Source organism: Castanea sativa, chromosome 3 (assembly GCF_040712315.1).
Source record: "Castanea sativa cultivar Marrone di Chiusa Pesio chromosome 3, ASM4071231v1".
NCBI classification, from domain to species: Eukaryota; Viridiplantae; Streptophyta; class Magnoliopsida; order Fagales; family Fagaceae; genus Castanea; species Castanea sativa.
In genome coordinates, this window is record NC_134015.1 from 20,001 (window position 1) to 41,708 (window position 21,708).

Consider the following 21,708-nt stretch of genomic DNA (forward strand, 5'->3'; position numbering starts at 1 on the left):
TATGAAATTGCCTTTCTCAAAAATAGACAAATCCGAAATCTATTTGTTTAGCCCATAAATTCAGCCCATGTTACTAACTAAATAAGCACTTGGAACAAATTTAAATTGGGTTCGAAAATTCAACCCAAAAGGCCATTAATGTGGTCCACGTGCTTGCCAAAAACCGCAAGTGGAGATAACCAAATAAAGCCCCATGAAAGCAACACCAAGGCCCATCCGTATGCACAAGAGAACCTCAAGGCCATTTGGGGAAATTGGCCCATTAAAGCCCACAAAATTAATATGAGCTAATTAAGGCTCATGGCTAGAACAAGTCCAAACTCAAATTGAAGCACTGTTTTTTGCCTCCATCACATTCACATGGACCAAGCTGATTGAGGAGGAGGGAAGGAGAAAACTAGGAGCAGCAAAATGGAGGGCAAAAGGGTCATTCTCCATCCACTTGGACTTGCTCAAGAATCTCGCAAATGAGCTTGGAACGCATGCATGTCAGATCTTTGGGTCCATGATTAATGTCACGTGTACGTAGAAGAAGACCCTCATTTTTTTTTTTTTTTTTTTATGAACAACATAAAGAATTTTATTAAAAAGCTGAAGAAGATTAGTACAGTGTAAAAGCATCTTGGTCCTTGTAAAAGTCGTGACTTGATAGTGGCCGAGAAAGCTTTAGTTGCTACTTGTAAAAGTCGTGGTCCTTCGATTTTTCAGTGAAGACAAATTGATTACCGTTGGTGACCAGTCAAGGAATAAGGGGAACCTCCCATGCAAATGCAATGTGGACCAAACTCACCTAGCCCCAATCATGGTTTAGCTACTTAGCTCATATAAACTTCAAGTCAAGATCCTATTATTACTATCAAACAAATATTGCTTCTCTGAAAGATTTTTGGATTTTTCATTGTGTCATCATCTACGTACCGATCAAAGCAAGCTAATTTTTCATTATATGGGTTCATGTGCATAGACTGATGACTCCAGTCAATATGGCCATCAGTCTAGTTACTATACATTTTGGATTCATGCTAGCCTATGTTCTTTCATTTTTGTAGTTATTGGAAATTACGTTTACGTGTGGAATAAGCGGAAAAGAAGACGGATTTGTTAATTTTTGCAAAGTTCCATCAAAAAACAAATCAACCATTTTATTTTAATCAAATTTTAGGAGCTCAAGATGTAACAATTAGAAAGTATTCACATAACTAAATTGTGATGCAAATATATAAGTTATAGCTAAGGGCTTATCCACAAAATACAAAATTTACTAACTTAGATGAAACTTAACAACTTCATTTTATAGTCCAAATATAAAGAGAGAGGAAAAAGTGGAGTCTGGATATTGAACATCTAAATTCCCTTTAGGAGAAAAGAAAATTTACAAAATTTAGATTTGAATGTTCAATGTTTTGATTTACTTTTACAAAAGAAAAAAAAATTTGGGATTGAGATTATCAAAATCCCATTACAACCCCAAATGTATAATTAATTTGACCATTAGTGTTTGCCTATTGCCTCAAATTATGGATAAGATCAAATCACAATTAAGGGTCCGTTTCCTTTTCCTTCCATTGTCAAAGAGACAACTGTAATACTTGAACAACTTAATATCATTGAAAATTAGCACTAAATGTACACTACCTTAGCTTTTTACGTAGAGAATGTCTTCAACCATATATACTTAATTAGGCTGATAGGTTGAGATCATACCCTTAGCCAGACACAACGCACACATAGGGAGAAGGAAAATAAATAAAAAAATCTATCCAGCCTTGCATATTTGGAAACATTCAATTAATAATATTACTTTAATCTAACAACTTGAGAAGAGGATATTCCACCTAGCAGCTATTCCAAACAATTTAACCATTAATAATCAAAGACCAAACCCTTACAAAGTCTTCTGGAGAGAGAGAGAGAGAGAGAGAGAGAGAGAGAGAAGGAAAAAGCCTCTGACAAAGTCAAGGGCAACCTATGGAGCTTTGCAGTATAAGAAGTGAACTCACCATTGGGTACTATTGTGCAAATATTGTAGTAGTATAGTGCTCTGTAATTGACATCCTCTTCGTGCTCATATCTTATCTTTCCATCTCTAAAATGTATCCTAATAATGAGAACTCCAATCCAGCTCCGTACACTTCTCCACCTGAGGGGCAATGGTCCACTGGTCTTTATGATTGCTTTGAAGATCCCTCCAATTGTAAGGAAATCCTCTATTTGTTTTATTTCAAATGAAAAAAAAAAAAAAAAAACTATCAAAATAGTGTTTTTAATATTTGGGGTGCAACATGCATAATTTACAAATTTCCATGCTGGAGTGTTTTTTTTTTTTTTGAGTGTTTTTAATAACTTATAATGGCGCATAACATGTAACCAAAATTTAGTAAATATTATATGAAGTGTGCCATATTGTTTTCAAACATTAATATTAATTTGGTACATCTTACTACGACAAACTAATCAAAGAAAAAACTATATGCAAATATTTATTAACAAATTCTATTGTTTTCATTCCCCTCAAGGTTGGCTTACCGGCTGCTGTCCCATCGTCACCTTTGGCCGCATTGCTGAGATAGTGGACCAGGGACGAACATGTAATTAAGCAAATTCTACTTATTGTTTTGTGATATACAACTTGAAGTAACAAATTAAAGAACATTTGTGCTTTAAGCTAAAAGTTCAAGCTCATGGAGTAATTAATTTTATATGATGTTGTATCTTGTGTGTGCATGGCAGCTTTTTTTACTGCAACTCGAACCTATCTGTTACTCGGAAATATGTATTCATGGACTTACTGAGCCAAACTGAGAAGCCTCTATTCCTTGCCACCAGAACCCTGCGGGGATTGCTGTGTCCATCAGTTTTGCATTTGTTGTGCTCTTTGTCAAGAGTATCGCGAGCTCAAAAACCGTGGACTCGAACCAACCTTAGGTATGTACAAATACAATTACCTCCATTTAATTACAACCATAACAATGAATAATCCATCATCTTTTATTCATTATTTTAATCTTTTTCATTCTTTTTTTTGGTGATAAAGGTTGGACAATCAATGCTCAGAAAATGAAAAGCAGAACCACAGCACCACCGGTTCCTCCGCCAGGCATGACTCGTTAGGGTCTGCTTTCATCCTTGTTCTTCATTCATCCTAGTATTCAGTTTGTTCTTAGTTCCCTTTGATGTACCTCAACAACTAGTGGGTTCTCTCTCTCTCTCTCTCTCTCTCTCTCTCTCTCTCTCTCTCTCTCTCTCTCTCTCTCTCTCTCTCTCTCTCTCTGTGTGTTAGGAATGCTACAAGCATATGGATAATAATTGTTGTATTTAGATTTAGTTACTTAATTAGTTACAATTTCAAGCATGTTAGTTGCATTTAGCACATGTTGGAATTATTAATGCATATGGGGAACAATAGAACCAATATGATGAGGCCATGTAGGCCAATGAGATTAGAACTAGTCTCCTATAAATACATGATTGTAATCCAACATTAGATATCAATTGAAGAATAAACCAATCTCTTAGTACATTAGTGCATCTCTCTCTCTCTCATAATGGATTAGGAAAGCTAAAAAATAAAGATTGATATGAGTACTTCTTGTCATTCCCAAGTCCCTCCTTTTTTTTGATAAGATAAAATATTCGTCAAATGAATATCAAGCTTGCTAGAATGTAATAAGTTCCACGTCTAACAAGGGGAAAAAGAGAGAGAACAGCATCACAATGAGAAATAAATAACTGTGTTCAATTAATTAGTTGATGGTAATTAGAGATGACCAAAGTCCACATCTAAATTCTTAAGGGCTATAAATGTGAGGACAAATAGAAGCATCCCTCAAATAATGGAGCAAAGTTAGTCAACTAGTTACAGGGAGCAAATCTGACGTTTATCTAGCATTCTTGGGACTTCTGGAGTTCAAGAAGCTTTGATGGTCTAACATGGTACCAATAGTATTAACTACATTTCAATATTTCCTTAATTGCTTGATTAACAACCAACAATACTGGCTCAAACTTGACTTGTTCTGATCATACCATGTAATATGCAAGTCTTGCCTTCCAGTGGCAAGCTCACTGCTCACATATGTCTAGATAGACATGCCCCAGCTCTTTAAGAACTGAATCTACCTGGGTGCTCTTACATATGAACCTAGCTTCGTGATATCATTGATTAATGTAATAACCATTTTAATTAATTACTTTGATGTTGATGAAATCCTTTCTAGTATTGTACCTCATTCATTTTTGTTAAGGGAAAATTTATAATTTTCGTACGCAATTTAGTTGGTTTTAATCACAATTAATTCAACCCACTACCCAAACATTTTCAATTGGTACATTTGAATTCTTTAATGTCTAGACTAAAATGAAATTGTGAAGTTCCATCCAAAAACAAACAAATTAACCATTTTATTTTAATCGAATTTTAGGAGGTCAAGATGTAACAATTAGAAAGTTTACATAACTAAATTGTGAACTAAGAGCTTATTCACAAAATACAACAATTACTAACTTAGATTAAACTATAATGGTTTTATTTTAGGTAGAGTTTTGATTGCGCATTTGAGATGTGCAGCTGCGTTTTTCTGTGGGTTCCGTGCACTATTCACATATTTAAAAATTATTTTGATACAATGTTTTCAGTAATTAATAAGCGGTATTCAAACAGACCCTTAGTCCAAATTTTTAGAAAGACAGAGAGAGAGAAGATGAGGTGAGAGGAAAAAAGTGGAGTTTGGACATTAAACATCCAAATTCCCTTTAGGAGAAAAAAAATTTATAAATTTTTTATTTGAATGTTCAACATTTTGATTTACTTCTACCAAAAAAAAAAAGAATATTGGGGTTGAGATTATCAAAATCCCATTACAACCCCAAATGCATAATTAAGTTGGCTAATAGTATTTATTTGCCCCTATTGCCTCAAATTATGTGGTTGTTTTGAAGATGTGACCAGCTGTAAGGGAAACCTCTATTTAAAATTTAAAAAAAAAAAAAAAAAAAAAAAAAAAACTTTATACAGAAATATATCGTATGATATCTTGTTTGAACTTCTATATTGAATTGTTTAATTTGAACATATTTGCTGAAATGGAAGTTTATAAAAAAGTTATTAAAGTGTAAGATTTTTGTTTTGAACGTCATTTGGTACATATATCGATCTCTTAGTACAACAAAATTTGTATAAAGAAAACTACCAGCAAACTTAGCAAACTTAACAACATTATCTTTGGCCGCACTGCTGAGATAGTTGACCAGGGACGAACATGTTAGTAAGCAAATTCTACTAGATAGAATATTTGGAGCAATTATATATATGTATGCTTGTGCTTATAGATTTAGTTTCTTTAATTTTTCTGTTTGATTTTTGGCTGCATGCAGCTTGTTTTACCGCGACCTGAAACTGTTTCATGCTTGCCTATCTTTTTGGAATTGGTGCATGTATATATACTAGTTAGGACAGCACATGCAAGGCATGTGCTTGCCGTCGAAAAAAAAGTACTGTAATAATTAAAGTCAATTGTAGATTTTATTTGTATTACAAAACAAAAGATTTTATTTTTAAAGTATATAGAGATTTCCATTAATTAAAATACATATTAATTTTAAGAATTTTGATAATTATGTTGTAAAAAGTTAATCTCATTCGTTTAAGAATTTTGATCAACCACAAAGTTAGATAGCTATTTAACATATAAATATTTATTTAACTATAATAGTTTTTTAGTACCTACTTGCTAAAGACAATATATCTATTCTCTAAAAACTTCTAAGAATGATAATGAATATCATCATCTTCCAACAATAAACAACTTAGTTTTACTAAGAAATTATAAAATAAAAAATAAAAAAAAAAGGATAACAAAAGGCATGTGTCATCGAATTTTTCATTAGATAAATTATAAGTTTTGAAAATTTAAATCTAGAAAATCAACATTCTTTAGATAAAAAATAAAACACCTAATATCATCATTCTAACTTTCTAAGAATTTTTATCATTTAAAACTCAAAATACATAAAGAAAATTTTTAGGATGTTAAAATTTAGTAGGAGTAATTTAGACATTACACAATAAAATATTTTAAGAATCATAAGTTTTCATTAGGGTTTAACTGAGAGAATAACAATATGACATATTTGCTCTTTTCCAAAATATTAACGGAAAAATTGCTTGATTTTAAAGTTTAAGGAAGAATTGTAAACTACCCCAAACATAAAGGATTAAAAATGTTTTTTTCCTAAGTTTTTGTTTTTGTGTGCAAAACTATGTGTTTTTACTAAAAATAGTGTGTAAAGAAAAAAATATACAAAAAATCAATCCAAGAAAATTATATGTGGAATAGTGAATTTTGGCTCAACAAAGTTAATTAAACCAACAAAAAATTTCTAAAAACATAACAGAATTACGCAACATTTTCATAATACTTTCATAATTTTGTTATATTTTATTTTAACTTGTAAAGAATTGACAGCTCAGCAATTTTGAAAATATTGTGATAACATCAAGATGTCTTAACATTTTTCACACAAAAAAATGTTATGTTCATGACATTTTCACAACAAATCATAAGTAGTAGGTTACTACAAGTTGTTATTAGTGGGCAAAAAAGTAGTTTCATTGATAAGTTTAAATTAGAACCAATAACGATTTACTATATTTGATTTGTTATGAAAGTGTTGCGAAAATTATTGTGGACAAATCAAAAATAATATAGCAAATATACTACAACTTTATGCATTCACAAAAAATAAAATAAATAAATAAATAAAAAGGGCTAGCAAAATAGTGAAGGTTAAACAAACCAAAACTACTGTAACGAAATTACTGTAACTTTTTCCATTCACTCTTTATATATATATATATACACACACACACACACACAATATTGCACTTACAATGTAAATTTATATTGTAAATGCATAAAAATTAGTAAATGTTGTACACATTTGCAAAATTTGTACAATTTTTTTTTTTTTTTGCAAATGTATATTATATTTGCTACTTTTTGTGTGTATACAATATAAGCTTACATTACAAGTAGAAAGTAAACATATAAAGATCTTTTAAAAGAAAACAACAAGCTCAAACCAAGTTGGTGAACTTGAAGGGAAAAAAAAGGGGGGAAAAGGTAAGTCACTAAACCAAAAATATTGTTTATAACACTATTCATAAGCTTATTCGCTCTTTGAAAAAAAAATTAAAAAGAAGCAATGAACAGTACATATTGAACAAACCAAAGGTACTATAGCTTTTACACATTCACCCAACAAGTGTCACAACATTTTCACAAAACATTTTTTTTTTCAGTTGTGGTTGGTCACAATTTCATATTCTATTATTTTATTTTAATTTATAAGAAATTGACATCTCAATAATTGTGAAAATATTGTGAAATTTGTTGTGTCAGTATAACAATATATATATGAAAAAAAAAACAGAAGACCGAAAAAAAGCTGGAGAAGTGGCACTGTAGCTACTGTTCAAAACTTGGAAAAAAAAAAAGCAAAAGAAAAGAAAAGAAAAGAAGAGGACAACACTCACTAAACCAAAATGTCACTGTAGAGGCATGGCCTATTTTTATATAGTTAATAGAAATAGAAATAGAAATAGACATGCACATACCGAGCCAAATTGAGAGTCCACTATTCACTATAACAAACTTGAGTTTTTTCAACATATTTTTATCAACGGTCACTAAAAAATGTTGATAAAAACCTTAAATTTCTACAATTATACACAACTGTTGAGTAAAACAAAGAAATTCACATATTTATTTCCACAGTTGGTATAACTGTTGAAACATATGTAAAAAAAAAAAAAAAAAATCTACAGTTGCCATAACTGTTGAAATAGTGTTAAAAAAATAAATAAATAGGAAAAAGTTATATCAACAGTCGGATAGACATGGAAAAAAATAAATTAAATATTTTATCAACAGTTATATAGAATGTTGAAAATAAAAACACGTTAGTTGCTTTTTTACTATTAATTTTTTTTAATCCTTCTGCTCTCTCTCTCTCTCTCTCTCTCTCTCTCTCTCTCAAAACTTTCTATTTTTTATTATTTTCTAGGCAACCAAACAGAGTTTAGGTTTTTTTTTGTTTTTTACGATTTTCGTTTTGATTTCCTCATCAAGATCATCGCCATCGAATTGATTTCACTGAATTGAATGTAGTAGTCCAAACTAGTCATCATAAATACTAACGTCGAATTCGAGTCGGTTGCCTTATATGCAATTTTGCATATTCATCTTTATTCGGACTTTGGTGAAGACTCTAGAATTTCTCTCTCTCATGGCTTACATCGAACGAGGTTCGTTCACATTCTCTCTTTTACTTGTTTGGAATATTGAAATTAGGGCTTTTTATTATTCGGTTTTGCTGTGAATAATTATGCCTTTTGATGAATTGACTCGTTTGGATCGCTCAATGTCTTTGTTCCTCTATTCTCAAATTTGTTTTTTGTTATTTTTATGCCTTTTTATTGATTCGTTGTGCATTAATGTTTGAGAAATGTCACACAAAGTATGTTTTAATAGGTGTACCTTCACTAGACTTGGAGTAGCAGGGTCTACATAGTAGTAGTACTTAACATTTTTTTTAAAAAAAAAAGGGTGTACATTCATGTACATGAAATTCAAAATATTTATTTATTGATGTTGGAAGTATTACATATTTCATGAGCATTATATTTTAAGAATATAGTGCATACGCTACATTACACTGAATATTGTGAAAGCATGGGTGAAGTTTTATGGTATATTCTAAACTTGATCAGCAGGGGTGAAATTAGTGGGCCTTTTATGGTAAATGTTGTTTTTGACTGTCAATTAGTGAGATGAAGAGTACACATTTTTCAGCTTACTTACTTTACTTTCTTTGTTATTTTGTCTTACAGGGATGTTAGGTGCTATATATATTAAGGGTGTTGCAGTTACAAAATATAAGAGGTGAGGCATGGTTGGATATGGAAAGTTCTTTACCTTATTTGTTAATGAGCATTTAGCAACTAAGTTCATTGTCATCTATGGTTGCTCAAAGAAGAAAAAATACTTTAACTTTTGATAAAACTAGTAAAAAGGTAAAGGATGTTTTTGTGTGTGTGTGTGTGTGTATGCTTTTGGGTTGACTTGTTCTGATCTGATTGGGATGTTTATAGGATATCACTTCGGATTCAGATCAAAAGGAAAATCTGGCACCCCAGTGATTTTTGGTAAGATTTCAAGTTTCATGATGAAACTCCTGTTCCAAAAAGCTAAAAGGATTCAATCCTATCCTTTTGTTCTCATTAGCTGTTGCCTTACCTCCGTTCAATAACTTGTGAGTAGTCATTTCACTAAGTAGGATGTTTTGCACTTACTCTCTTGTTTTTTTGTTGGTCTGTTGTTGACATTAGTTTAGCCATAGAAAAACTTGTTTCTATGTTGATTGCACCAGATCTTCAAAGGTGCTAGCAGTTCCAATGGAGAGTACTAATTTACAAGTGCATGGAGGCATTGACCAAAGGCCTTGTAAGGTTGAGAATCAAAGGTGCATGGATCTGTCTTTTCCTGACTTGAACTTGACAAGACATGCAGTTTAACCAAGATGCTTACAATTTGCTTAGAATCCTTACTAGAGATTTTATAATGTGCAATATCTTCACCACCACCAATGTATTAAAGTTTACAAATTTAGAGTTCCCACATTGTGATCGTAGTGTTATTGCCATCTTCTTTAGTACTAACTACTAATATTAATACTAATACTTTTGCTTTATGGTGGATAAATAAGTTGAGTTAAGTACTTTGGTGTTACACAGCCATCGTCTTCCATTTTTCACCGATTTATGTTGATTTCTTTAACATAAATCAGATTCGTGAGTTGGTGGAATTGCCTTTAAGGCATCCACAGCTTTTTGAAAATATTGGAGTGAAGCCTCCCAAGGGAATTTTGCTATATGGGCCTCTTGGTACTGGAAAGACACTCATAGCAAAGAGTATTGCTTTAATTTTTTTTTTAAATACTTATTTCAACGGTTTTAAATTGTTGAAATTTATCTCAAGACAACATATATTTCAACAGTTTTCACTAACAATTCGACGTTCAATAACTGTTGATAAAGGTGAATCACATTTTTCGACGATTATACAAGGTGTAGAAAAAAAGTTTTGACACATTTTTTAATGGTGGTTCTCAACGGTCACTTAAACCGTCAAAAATACTTTTTTCGATGTTTTCAACCGTTGAAAATAAAAAATTTTCTTGTAGTGTATTCCTTGCCATCAAAGCCGTGTGGGAATTGCTGTGTACATTTCTGCTGCTTTTTTTGCGCTATTTGTCAAGAGTACCACGAGCTCAAAAACCGTGGATTAGACCCTGAAGGTGGTACCTAATATCAATGTTATATATATATATATATATATATATATATATATATATATTTATTTATTTATTTATTTATTTATTTATTTATTTTAAAGCATGCCATGTTGGTCTAAGTTTATAGTGTTTCTAAAAAAATTAATTTTTTTTTTTTTTGAAATCTGATACATTTCTTGAGACCCTCTTTATATAAGAAAAACTTATATGGTTATTTTTATAAATTTGATATAATAAATTATTTTTTTAAGTCTAAATTTCTTTTATGTCATTAAGAAGAGTTTAATGGGCTAAATGTATTTATTTTTACTTTTTAATTATATGTTGTGCACAAGTTATTTGTTGGAATTGATAATTTTTTTTTATGCAAGCTTCATATCAATTTGAATTGTAACTTATTATGTATAAATATCCTATATGTTGAGGATGCTATGCTACCTTAGCGAAATTGGTGTGGGTAGATTTTTTCTAGCCCATGTGACCCAAGTGCTTAAAACTTTTTTTAACACAAACAGAAAATTGTAGAGTGTAGCTCAATATTGTTAAAATTTTAGAAATGCCCTTGATCAAGCACAGTGTTTAATTTTTTAGATTTGAATATTGTATTGCTCAACAACATTATTTTTGTCTTCAAACACATGTCTACAAGATACTATGCCCTCTGATCTAGATAGACGTGGCAAAACAGGCGAGTCGGGTCGGGTCGAGTTCAGGTCGATCGGGTCGTGGGTTAAAACGGGTCATTTTTAAACGGGTCAATCGGGTCGAGTTGACCGATATTTTTCAAACAAGTTTTTTTTTTTTTTTTGCAATAGAAGCAATCTGTCAATTGTTTATGAGTTCTTTAACTGTGATTAGATTCCCATTGGTGATATTGTTACCACTTACCAATTACCACAAAACACTTGATACCAAAAATTGGTGCAACTCTTGTTCCAGCTTTCTAGAAGCTAATCTTAGTATAATTTTTTATCTGTTTAAAGCAGGAAGAGAAAATGAAGGTGGCAAGTAAAGAATGACAAACTATAATGGAGTACATAACATATTAAGTAAAGAATAAGTAATTATTTTATAAGAATTATACCTCAATCTCAATCTACTCAATGTTGGTAGACGTGGCAAGACGGGCGGGTCGGATCGGGTCAAAAAATTCTGACCCATTTCGCCATGTCTAGATATAGACCTCTCTCTGTTACTGTGATGATTCCATTGAAACTTCAATGTACTTTTTTTCTAATGAATCTCGTGCATTGCAAGAGAGTATAACTTATCATCAACAAGTGGAACAAGAGTTTATATTGATTTGGACATTCCTGAGACTGCTGAATTCAAAGATCAGTAAGTGTTTTGTTTTGGATTCACATTTTTAATATATTTACAGTCTCTACAATACTATGTCTAATATCTTTATGTAATATAATAGGCTGGTGGAAAATAACCAACCAATAGTACAAAATGTCAAAGCAATTCAAACCACAAGTGACAATTCAAGAAGAGATGAACATCAACAGAAGAACCATAAGTGAAATAACAAAAATTATGTAGGACTTTGATAATGAGGTAAGAAAAAAATACTTTCAACAATAACATTGTGTCCTTAACATTTCTTTATGTACCATAGAGCTGCTTTTACAAAATTTAACTATAAAATTATGAATTGATTGATATTAAATTCAATTTCTAGAAAACTATCTTTACCTTTCAAAGAAAGATTATAAACATTGACATAGATTATTATGGTTGATACTTTATCTCTTGCGAAGTATGTCATAAAAAGGTAAAGTCAATAGATAAATTTTTATGGTGCGACAATTGTAACAAAAAGGCATGCTTCCCAATCCCAAGGTACACAAAATGAAAATGTTTACTTTTTATATTAAAATACACAGTAACTAATATGATATTAACATTATATATGCCATTTCTTTTATCAAGTATAGAATTCAATTAAAGGTTGAAGATAGCTCAGGAATGGCCACATTCATTTTATTTGATTCAGAAGCAGAAAAATTACTATTTAATATTTACTAAACTTTACTTGAGTGTAAAATTTGAAAAATGTTACTTTTATTAGGAGCCCGATGAAGTCATCCTTCCTGTGCAAATAGAAAATCTGAAAGGAAAACAATTTGTTTTCCAAATTCAACTAAATGACTATAATCTCAAGTATGGATTGGAATTCTACACTGTCAAGAAACTTTTTGACTCTTTTGAAGAAACTGACAAAACAATTCAACTTGATAAAATGACAGAAGTACGTATTCTTTAAGTTAACAAAATTACAAATATGAAATTTAAGATGTATATGTTGTAATACATTCCTCAACCTGTTCTATTGCCAGGCTTACATCAGCGATACTTCAAATGAATGTAGCAACAACTTATCAACTGAAGAAGATGGTGATTGTACAAAATTTCAAAAACTTGATGTTGAAAGCAATGTGTAGCTCACACCAACATCTATACTCAAGGAAAACAAAAGGGCATATTCAGGGACTACTACAAAGCAACAAAGGAAGAAGATACAAAAAACACTTTAAAGTTGTCTTTCAATCTCTAAGATTTTCTATGCACAATTTGGTTTAATGGATTTGTGATTTTGGTACTAAAGACATATTGGAACAAAGGAAATTTTTTTGCTATAATGCACAATTTGGTTTTAAATTGAAACAGAGAGGAATTGAACTCTTATATTTAGTTATTTAAGGATACAACTTTACTTCAACGTTTTTTAAATATAATGAATACATTGAATATTTAGTGGAAGTCATAAAATAAATGAAATTGAAAAATAAAAAAAGTCATAGCAAAAATACATGGTATTGGGACTTATGTGCATCACACGGGTTCTTTTGTAATACTTATTAAACCAAATGTAAGAGCACATTATGATTATTGTAATATATTACTTCATAATATTTGTATTTATCTCAATTTTAATATTACTTCATAATATTTGTATTTATCTCAATTTTAATGTTACTTCATAATATTACATGTTTCATCTTATATTAGAGCCAATTTAGCTTTTAATAGTTGAAATTAGAGAGATGTTTAAACCTGAACATGTTAACATTTGATTTAAAACTATATCGTGCATCGCATGGGTTTGCGACTAGTTCTTTCCTTATTTCTAAGGACAAAATTTAGGTACAGTACTTAGGTGCTATTTTTTAGGTTTCCATTTTAAAATTATGTCATGTAATTTTTTTCCCTATAAAATGGAAGTATAATTTTTAGTTAAGTAACTATATGGTTTATTTTTTCCTCATGTTGATTTTTTTCACATGGTTGAATTTTATGAGAGGCATATACAGGTTAAGAGGTGTGAGACGAAGAAGAAACACAAGGCCATCAGAGTGAGACCATTGGAAGTTTAATAAAGTAATAACAACAAAACCTTAGAAGCCCGTTGGAGTCAGTTGGCTTCCATGTCATTGCTCTTTGGGTCACCGCTACGTTTCTCTCATCCACTTTCACTCAACTCAGTGTTGAGAATTCAGTCAAGAAGAAAGAAGTTAAGAAGAAAGACACCTCAGTCAAGAAGAAACAAGACTGGAACTATAGTGAAGAAGTAACAGAGCAAAACAACATAGTTGGGATAAAAAGAAAAAAGAAAGGGAAATTAAAGGAAAATGATGTAGTTGCACTTAAGTAACTAGCACGTGTGATTGTTGGCATGTGTAATTGATTAATGGTGTACAGTTGTTGCTTATTGATTAGTCAATTAGTTTGTTAAGAGTTAGTTAGGATTTTCTCTTTCATTTTCTTCTTCCTCTGTTGTGTGCATATAAGGGAGAGACTCTATGTAAATTAACTAAGTTTTTCATTTCAATCAATTTAGAGAATTAGTTTCTTCTTAATAGTTTCTGGAAAGCTTTCTTTATTAGAGCTTCTATAGCTCGTCAATGGCTTTCGCTTCCAACCCTGTTTCAAATTCAGAAACTCTTCCCACTAATACTTCCAATACTGCAAATCACAGATCGTCCATTCAAGCATCTTCAATGGATGATGCAAATACCAATCCATCAAGCCCTTATTTCATTCCACCTATAGATGTTGTTCTAGTTTCTCAACCACTGATTGGTCTAGAAAACTATCTTAGTTGGTCAAGGGCTGCATTTTTATCTTTGAGTGGTAGAAACATGTTTGGTTTTCTCGATGGTTCTATTCCCACACCTAATCTTTCTCATCCTTCGTACAATGCTTGGCACAGAGCAAACACCACTATTCTTTCATGGTTGGTGAATTCTTTAAGCAAGGATCTTCTTACTAGTGTGATGTACATTCACACTGTGAGGGAGTTATGGATTGATATGCATGATAGGATTTCACAGCCAAATGTTCCAAGATTCCTTAAGATTCAAAAATAAATTTCAAATCTTTCACAAGGTTCATTATCGGTGAGTTCTTACTTCGCCAAATTCAAGATTTTATGGGATGAACTTGTGCATTATCAGTTCTTTTCTGCTTGCACCTGTATCTGTACTTGTGGTACTCAACGAAATCAATTGAATGCTCAGCAAAAGGATCAAGTTCTTCGTTTTCTCATGAGACTTAATGACATTTATTCCACTGTTACAAGTCAAATTTTGATCACTGAGCCATTACCTGTTATGAATAAAGCCTATTCTTTGATTTTGCAAGAGGAAAAACGTAGGCAAATTGGTCAAGTTGATTTGGTCATTGAGCCAACAGCTTTGTCTGCTAAATCCTTAGGATTTGGTCATTGCTAATAATTCCAATCCCAAGGGGTTTCAAGGTTGGAATCAAGGTGGGAATCATGGCAGTCAAGGAGGAAAGAGTAGTAATTCGAAGAAAGAGAGGCATGTTTGCACATATTGTGAAATTGTGGGTCATGTTGTTGATAAGTGCTACAAATTGCATAGATTTCCTCCAAGATATAAGCACAAAGGGAAAAAAAAAGAATCCTTTTCTTTATAGTCGTATCTACTGTGATAATAAAGCGCTCTTAGTTCAGTTCGGTAGAACGTGGGTCTCCAAAACCCGATGTCGTAGGTTCAAATCCTACAGAGCGTGATTCCGTTCTTGTTAGGTCCTATTTACAATGGAATAACTTCACTAACTTGAACAGCAACCCGAAATTTACCTCCTGTGGATTAAAAAAAGGGGAAGGTAAAAAAACAAAAGAGATGTTAATTAATTAAAGGTCCAACTGATCACCGCGTTTGTCTTGTAAATATGCAGTTACGAATAATCTAACCAAAGTAATAGGAATTAGACCTAACACGATTCAAAATAGAAAAACTTCAATCATTTCGATTTGTTTGAAAGGGGAAAAAAGAGAGGGTTCCAAACCTAAATAAACATCCGAATCGCCCATGAATCTCAATGACCAAGAATTAGAAATTGACGCGGGAAGGAAGTTTTCCATACCCGGAATCTCACAGAAACTTTCATTTTTATGAATTGTTCATTCAATGAATTTCGAATAAGTCGTACCTTGCTCAGATCAATAAATAGAGCTGGGCTTATAGTTGAAGCCGCCAGTAGAAAACCGAAAGAACTAGCTATAGTAGGCATGAAGGAGCTAAATGAGATACGTTATTATTATATATTATAACTTTTTATATAATAATAGTTTTTAAAAAACTTACCTAAGTTTCCATTTTTGCAAGATTCGAGGATAAGAAAAAATACCAATTGACAGTTTTTGATTCATCAGTCATTATCATTATAGACGGCACTAAGAAAGATAGAGTGACAGAGGTAGAAAAAAAAAGTGGATTCATGATCTATTACATTTACCCATCCCGTGATTTCCGAATCAACAGACCCCATTACCAAGATACGGAAACTCTTTAAAAAAAAGTAAAAAGAATTGTATCGAATCCATTTTCTATTTTGGAATGAACAACGGCCAACTAACACTTTGACTTTACTTTAACTCATTAGATTCAGTAGTAGGTTCATTAATTGCACATAATATCTCGAATAAGAAGAAAAAAAGTATCGCACGATCACTCGATGAAATCAAACCTTTATTTTAGTCTAACTCGATTCTAAGACTAGTAATTCCTATGTTCTTTTCCTTTTGGGTTTTACATTTTATCTTTCAATATTACAGAGTCCCATCTTTGTAGCTAGGTCAAGAAAAAAACCTTTGGATCTAATACAGCAATGCTTGCATCACGAATATTGATTGTTCCAATTATGGAATTGTTTGTTCTCTTTCTTTCATCGAAGACTCTATATACTTAAAAACTTGTTATTGTATAACCAACCAATTCCTTAAAATGAAAGGATTCGAACAAAAAACCTTTTCTACAACCATGAAAAGGGGCTTTATAGATTTCGCATCTAATTGAATTGTGGGAATATGATAATCTCTTTCATGAATTATTAGAACCCAACAGGTCGGACTCACACTTTACCAGATCTTTCTAGTCTGAAGCCAGTAATGGAAAGAAACCCTATACTACAAGAGAGGAATTTTCTATTGAATGGCACATGGTTCTGCATTGACAAGCAACAAGAAAGGAAGAAAGAAATATTATATCACTTCTTTTCTATATTGATTGAAATTGCGTTGCTGTGTCAGAAGAAGGATAGCTATACGGATTCGGTATACTCTAAAGACACCCTCGGTACCACTATTGAAGATCTCACAAAGATGAAATCTCAGTGAATTTCCATTTACTGATCCTATCTTTCACAGAATCGATCCCCCCTTTTACTGTACATGAATATGTGGAGCTCGGCATGTCTGGAAGCACGGGAGAACGTTCTTTTGCTGATATTATTACCAGTATTCGATACTGGGTCATTCATAGCAAACCTATACCTTCCCTATTTACTCGACGAATTAAGGGGGTTGGTTTACAGGTACAACCTTTGTAACTTCATGGTATACACATGGATTGGCGAGTTCCTATTTGGAAGGCTGCAACTTCTTAACCGCGGCAGTTTCTACTCCTGCTAATAGTTTAGCACACTCTTTGTTGTTACTATGGGGTCCAGAAGCACAAGGATATTTTACTCGTTGGTGTCAATTAGGCGGTCTGTGGACTTTTGTTGCTCTCCACGGCGCTTTCGGACTAATAGGTTTCATGTTACGTCAATTTGAACTTGCTCGATCTGTTCAATTGCGACCTTATAATGCAATCGCATTCTCTGCTCCAATTGCTGTTTTTGTTTCTGTATTCCTGATTTATCCGCTAGGTCAGTCTGGTTGGTTCTTTGCGCCCAGTTTTGGTGTCGGAGCTATATTTCGATTCATCCTCTTTTTCCAAGGGTTACATAATTGGACATTGAACCCATTTCACATGATGGGGGTTGCCGGTGTATTGGGCGCTGCCCTTCTATGCGCTATTCATGGTGCTACCGTAGAAAATACTTTATTTGAAGATGGTGATGGTGCAAATACATTCCGTGCTTTTAACCCAACTCAAGCGGAAGAAACTTATTCAATGGTCACCGCTAACCGCTTTTGGTCCCAAATCTTTGGGGTTGCTTTTTCCAATAAACGTTGGTTACATTTCTTTATGTTATTTGTACCAGTAACTGTTTTATGGATAAGTGCTCTTGGAGTAGTCGGCTTGGCTCTGAACCTATGCGCCTATGACTTCGTTTCTCAGGAAATCCGTGCAGCGAAAGATCCTGAATTTGAGGCGTTCTACACCAAAAATATTCTTTTAAATGAAGGCATTCGTGCTTGGATGGCGGCTCAAGATCAGCCTCATGAAAACCTTATATTCCCTGAGGAGGTTCTACCCCCTGGAAACGCTCTTTAATGGAACTTTAGCCTTAGCCGGTTGTGACCAAGAAACCACAGGTTTCGCTTGGTGGGCCGGGAATGCCCGACTTATCAATTTATCTGGTAAATTACTGGGAGCTCATGTAGCCCATGCCAGATTAATCGTATTCTGGGCCGAAGCAATGAACCTATTTGAAGTGGCTCATTTCGTACTAGAAAAGCCCATGTATGAACAAGGATTAATTTCACTTCCCCACCTAGACCTATTTAGTTGAGTTGCCTCGGGTGACCTTTCTACCAGAACTAGTTCCTTACTTCTCGTGCCCCATAGCCTTTTCTTTGGCTAGAATAGCTCTCTTAATCTTTCTCATCTCTCTAGTGTCTCAGATCCGGATTTTTTGCTGTTCAAATCAATCGCTGACCTTTCTTAGTCCCAGCTCAACAGCAATTCTTGTGACAAAATCAGGGTAATCGCCTTTCTTTTCTCTACGCCTTTCGGCTTCCGCTCCTACTTCGTAAGGAAGAAGGGACAGTTAATCGCTTAAATTAGGCACCTACCTCCTTGCATTGTCGCTCTGCTCTTTGCTCGCTGTCTGGGAGATCCACTCATCACCCCTATCACTCGACAACCCAAATTTTTCATTCATTACAGTAATGTGATTTCATGTCTCTGATGATTCGGTAGGAGGAAAGAGGCAAGGCTTTGACAGATCCGGCTTTTGCTCCCTATTTCTATTGTAGCATAGTCTTGTAGAGTTTCTTTCTTCTTCTTAATCTTACTTTCCTATTCATTATTCATTGCCTTCCCCCGGAACAAGATTTTATATTTTTCACTGGTGAATTTTGTCAATTCCGTTCCTTACCGGCTTCGTTGAAGATGTTATTTATACTCTTTCTATAAGACACTATTCAATAGCTTCTTCTCCTTTCTTTGAGGAAGGGAGATCGCAGACCATTGAATGTTTTTGCCATAGTTAATGTATGGTCTCTTGTCTCGATAAGGGCCGGTGCTCTAATACTAATTACTATTGCAGCTCTCGGGTCTACTCTCCCTTCCACTCCAGCCTTAAAGGCCTGGTTTTGTATGGTAAGCGAGCTCTACTATATATAATATACATACTGCCTTCTGCTGTTAGCAGTTTCGTTTGGTTGTCCTTTCCGTTTTGTTCTTTCCATTTAAGCAATCCTGCTTTTTCGAGCTTTATTGGGTCTAGGTCTAGTTGAGACTGAAGTCAATGCCCCTATTGTAAGGAAAATGGCGAGAATCATCTTATAGAAGTAGTGTTCCTGATTGTCGCTACTGCGGGTAAGATTCTCTTTTTCTACCTAGTCTTCCTAGTTGATTCTTTATCCGTCCGGGATGCTGTCCTTTAAAGTAATTGGTTCAGTTCCTCGGCTTCGGCATCTTAAGATGTAGTTCCCGTCATTCCCATCAGTACGGGTGAGGGGTCGAGATCCGTTATTAATGAATGTCTCCTCTGGCCGCTTCTTTTGGGGATTGCCCTTCTATCTTAAATCTTAAAGAGATTGCTGCCTTCCTTGTTTAGTGGGGAAGTCTACTCCCTCTCAATCAATGCCCGGGAAGGGAACTATGAGAAAGGCACTTCAAGAATACATACATCTGGAGATAGGCCATTTAAATAGACCGATTCCAATAGCGAGCGGTTAATCCTACAAACTACCTAGAAGCTGACTACATAGGTAGGGGGCGTGCTGACATGCTTGACTTTCTCAATGTTGGAGGTCCGCTAGTAGCTTAAGCCATAAAGACTTCTTCATTCAACAGATTTCATTCATTCATTCACTGGCTTTCCTCTCTAAGAAGTCAGGTCGATCCAAAGCCATTGCTTGAAGCGATTTCCTTGAAGGAAGTCTACTACTGAAGCAGGATTGCTTGACACACAAGCATACCAACTCGAGGGAAGTAAGGATGGTGATCGATCAAGCTATTCTATTAAGAAGTAGGAATCCGCTTCTCCATGCCCTTCCATTTTCAAGGGGTAGGCCCTTCGTGGCACACAAACAATATTTGATTTTTTCACTGGCACATTCGATAGCCCTTGCGCGTACTAAGACTAAGGCTACAGCTCACTTCTTCCTTACTAGACCGATGGCCATGAATGAATGAACTGGCTTTACTTTAGCTACAGGGACTGTTTCACCGACCTAAGAACCATTTCCTTTTGCAGTAGCAGAGGATATTCAATAAAAGCAAAGAACACACCGAAGCTCCTCAGTCCTTGCATACTAAGATTATTCTTATCTGTGCTTTCATGGAAGTCTCACTTATCAAGGAAGTATGACTAAGATAGTTTATCCTTGTGGGAAGCATTAGCACCTCAGCTCAGTACGCATAGAAGTACAGTCTACCTCTATTTAGCTCTACTGGCTTTCTTATATCTATACCAAGAATCCGAGCCCACTAGGAAGCCTTTCGCTCTTTTAGATCGTGTAATGCAATCTCAGATCTTCACTTCTTATGCCCTGAAACCAACCCTATATCTGTGTCCTGGCACTTCATAGAAGAAGGAGCTTCCTTAAATACTTCACTACGCTGATTTACTCTCTAAGCTGGAGCCACACCACCAAAGCAGGAGTGCTTGACTGGATGATGTGTGCTAGAAGCCCATCCCGAGGAAGCTTCTTTGTCCACAATTCAGGTGAATAGCCTTGACTTATTCAAGGCTCTCCAACTCGCCTATAAGGCTATGATCTGTGGCTCGCTCTTTCCTCTTCTGGTTCAATATATCTTATAGTAGATCACGTTTTCCGATTGGGGTTGGGTCTTGCCTTTCCCCATGCATTCATAGCTTTCGTTGTTTTGTACAGCTCGGTCGAGCCTTAGACGGGGCGTTAAACTTATAGAACCCCCTTATACAGCTCCAGGTTGCGGTGATCTCTGCCTTTATCCATAAGAGAGAAGCGCAGCCGCCCCTCGTTCACTAGGGAAAATCCAGAATCGCATCTCTCATGGCCATGCGGTAGTAGCCGGACCTGAACCTAGCCTTGAGGCTGATCGTAGGGCATTCCTAAATTTTAGCAAAAGCTAATCCCATTCCATAAGATGATGATCATACTCCTTCCTTTTCAACTACTCTTCTTTTCTTTTCTTCTCCTTTGGTCAGGCAAGTTAGAGGCTCCCTTCCGTTGGATTGGGCTTATCCTTTATATAGCTCGTCGTTGGTCCTTCGCAAGTGCGCTCCGCGAGCACTGTACATCTTACTTAGATGAGAACACGCAGACGTAGCAGTTTCTCAACTTATAAGCAGAGTAAAACAATAAAAGCAAGCGTGCTCCTATTATACGTTAGACGATGCCACCTCCCACTTTACTTTAGTCCACCCGGCATAACCGCATTTCAACCAACCGACTCACTTGCCTCTCCCAACGTTGGGGATGAGAACCCATGATTTGATCTGCTAGCTTGAACGCCTGGATCATGCCAAGAAGAGAAGGTGAAGAAAAGACTGTCGGAACCGATCGGAGGACTATTTCAGAGTCCATCCCCGCCTTTATTGAGAAGGAAGAGATATAAAGGTTGGACATCCATCGCTGCCATGATGACGCAATTGAGTGTTCATTCGATCCACCACCCAAGGCTAGGCCGATCAAACCTATCCGTTTTTGGGTTTGATCCA

The 21,708-nt window shown here is 34.3% G+C and overlaps 2 long non-coding RNA genes, 1 other non-coding gene and 1 pseudogene across 3 annotated transcripts; all 4 read left to right on the forward strand.

Annotated features, from left to right (window-relative positions):
* The first annotated feature begins 2,091 nt into the window (after positions 1 to 2,091).
* On the forward strand, positions 2,092 to 3,123 carry LOC142627493 (protein PLANT CADMIUM RESISTANCE 7-like; annotated as a pseudogene).
* Positions 3,124 to 8,038: 4,915 nt separating this feature from the next.
* LOC142626687 (uncharacterized) lies at positions 8,039 to 10,448 on the forward strand. Its single transcript, XR_012842594.1, has 3 exons — positions 8,039 to 8,305; positions 8,891 to 8,942; positions 9,152 to 10,448. It is a non-coding gene; the product is annotated as an uncharacterized LOC142626687 (long non-coding RNA).
* Positions 10,449 to 15,319: 4,871 nt separating this feature from the next.
* On the forward strand, positions 15,320 to 15,393 carry TRNAW-CCA (transfer RNA tryptophan (anticodon CCA)). Its single transcript has one exon. It is a non-coding gene; the product is annotated as a tRNA-Trp (tRNA).
* On the forward strand, positions 15,363 to 21,233 carry LOC142627008 (uncharacterized). The gene is made up of 2 exons (XR_012842731.1): positions 15,363 to 20,730; positions 20,900 to 21,233. It is a non-coding gene; the product is annotated as an uncharacterized LOC142627008 (long non-coding RNA).
* The last annotated feature ends 475 nt before the right edge of the window (positions 21,234 to 21,708 follow it).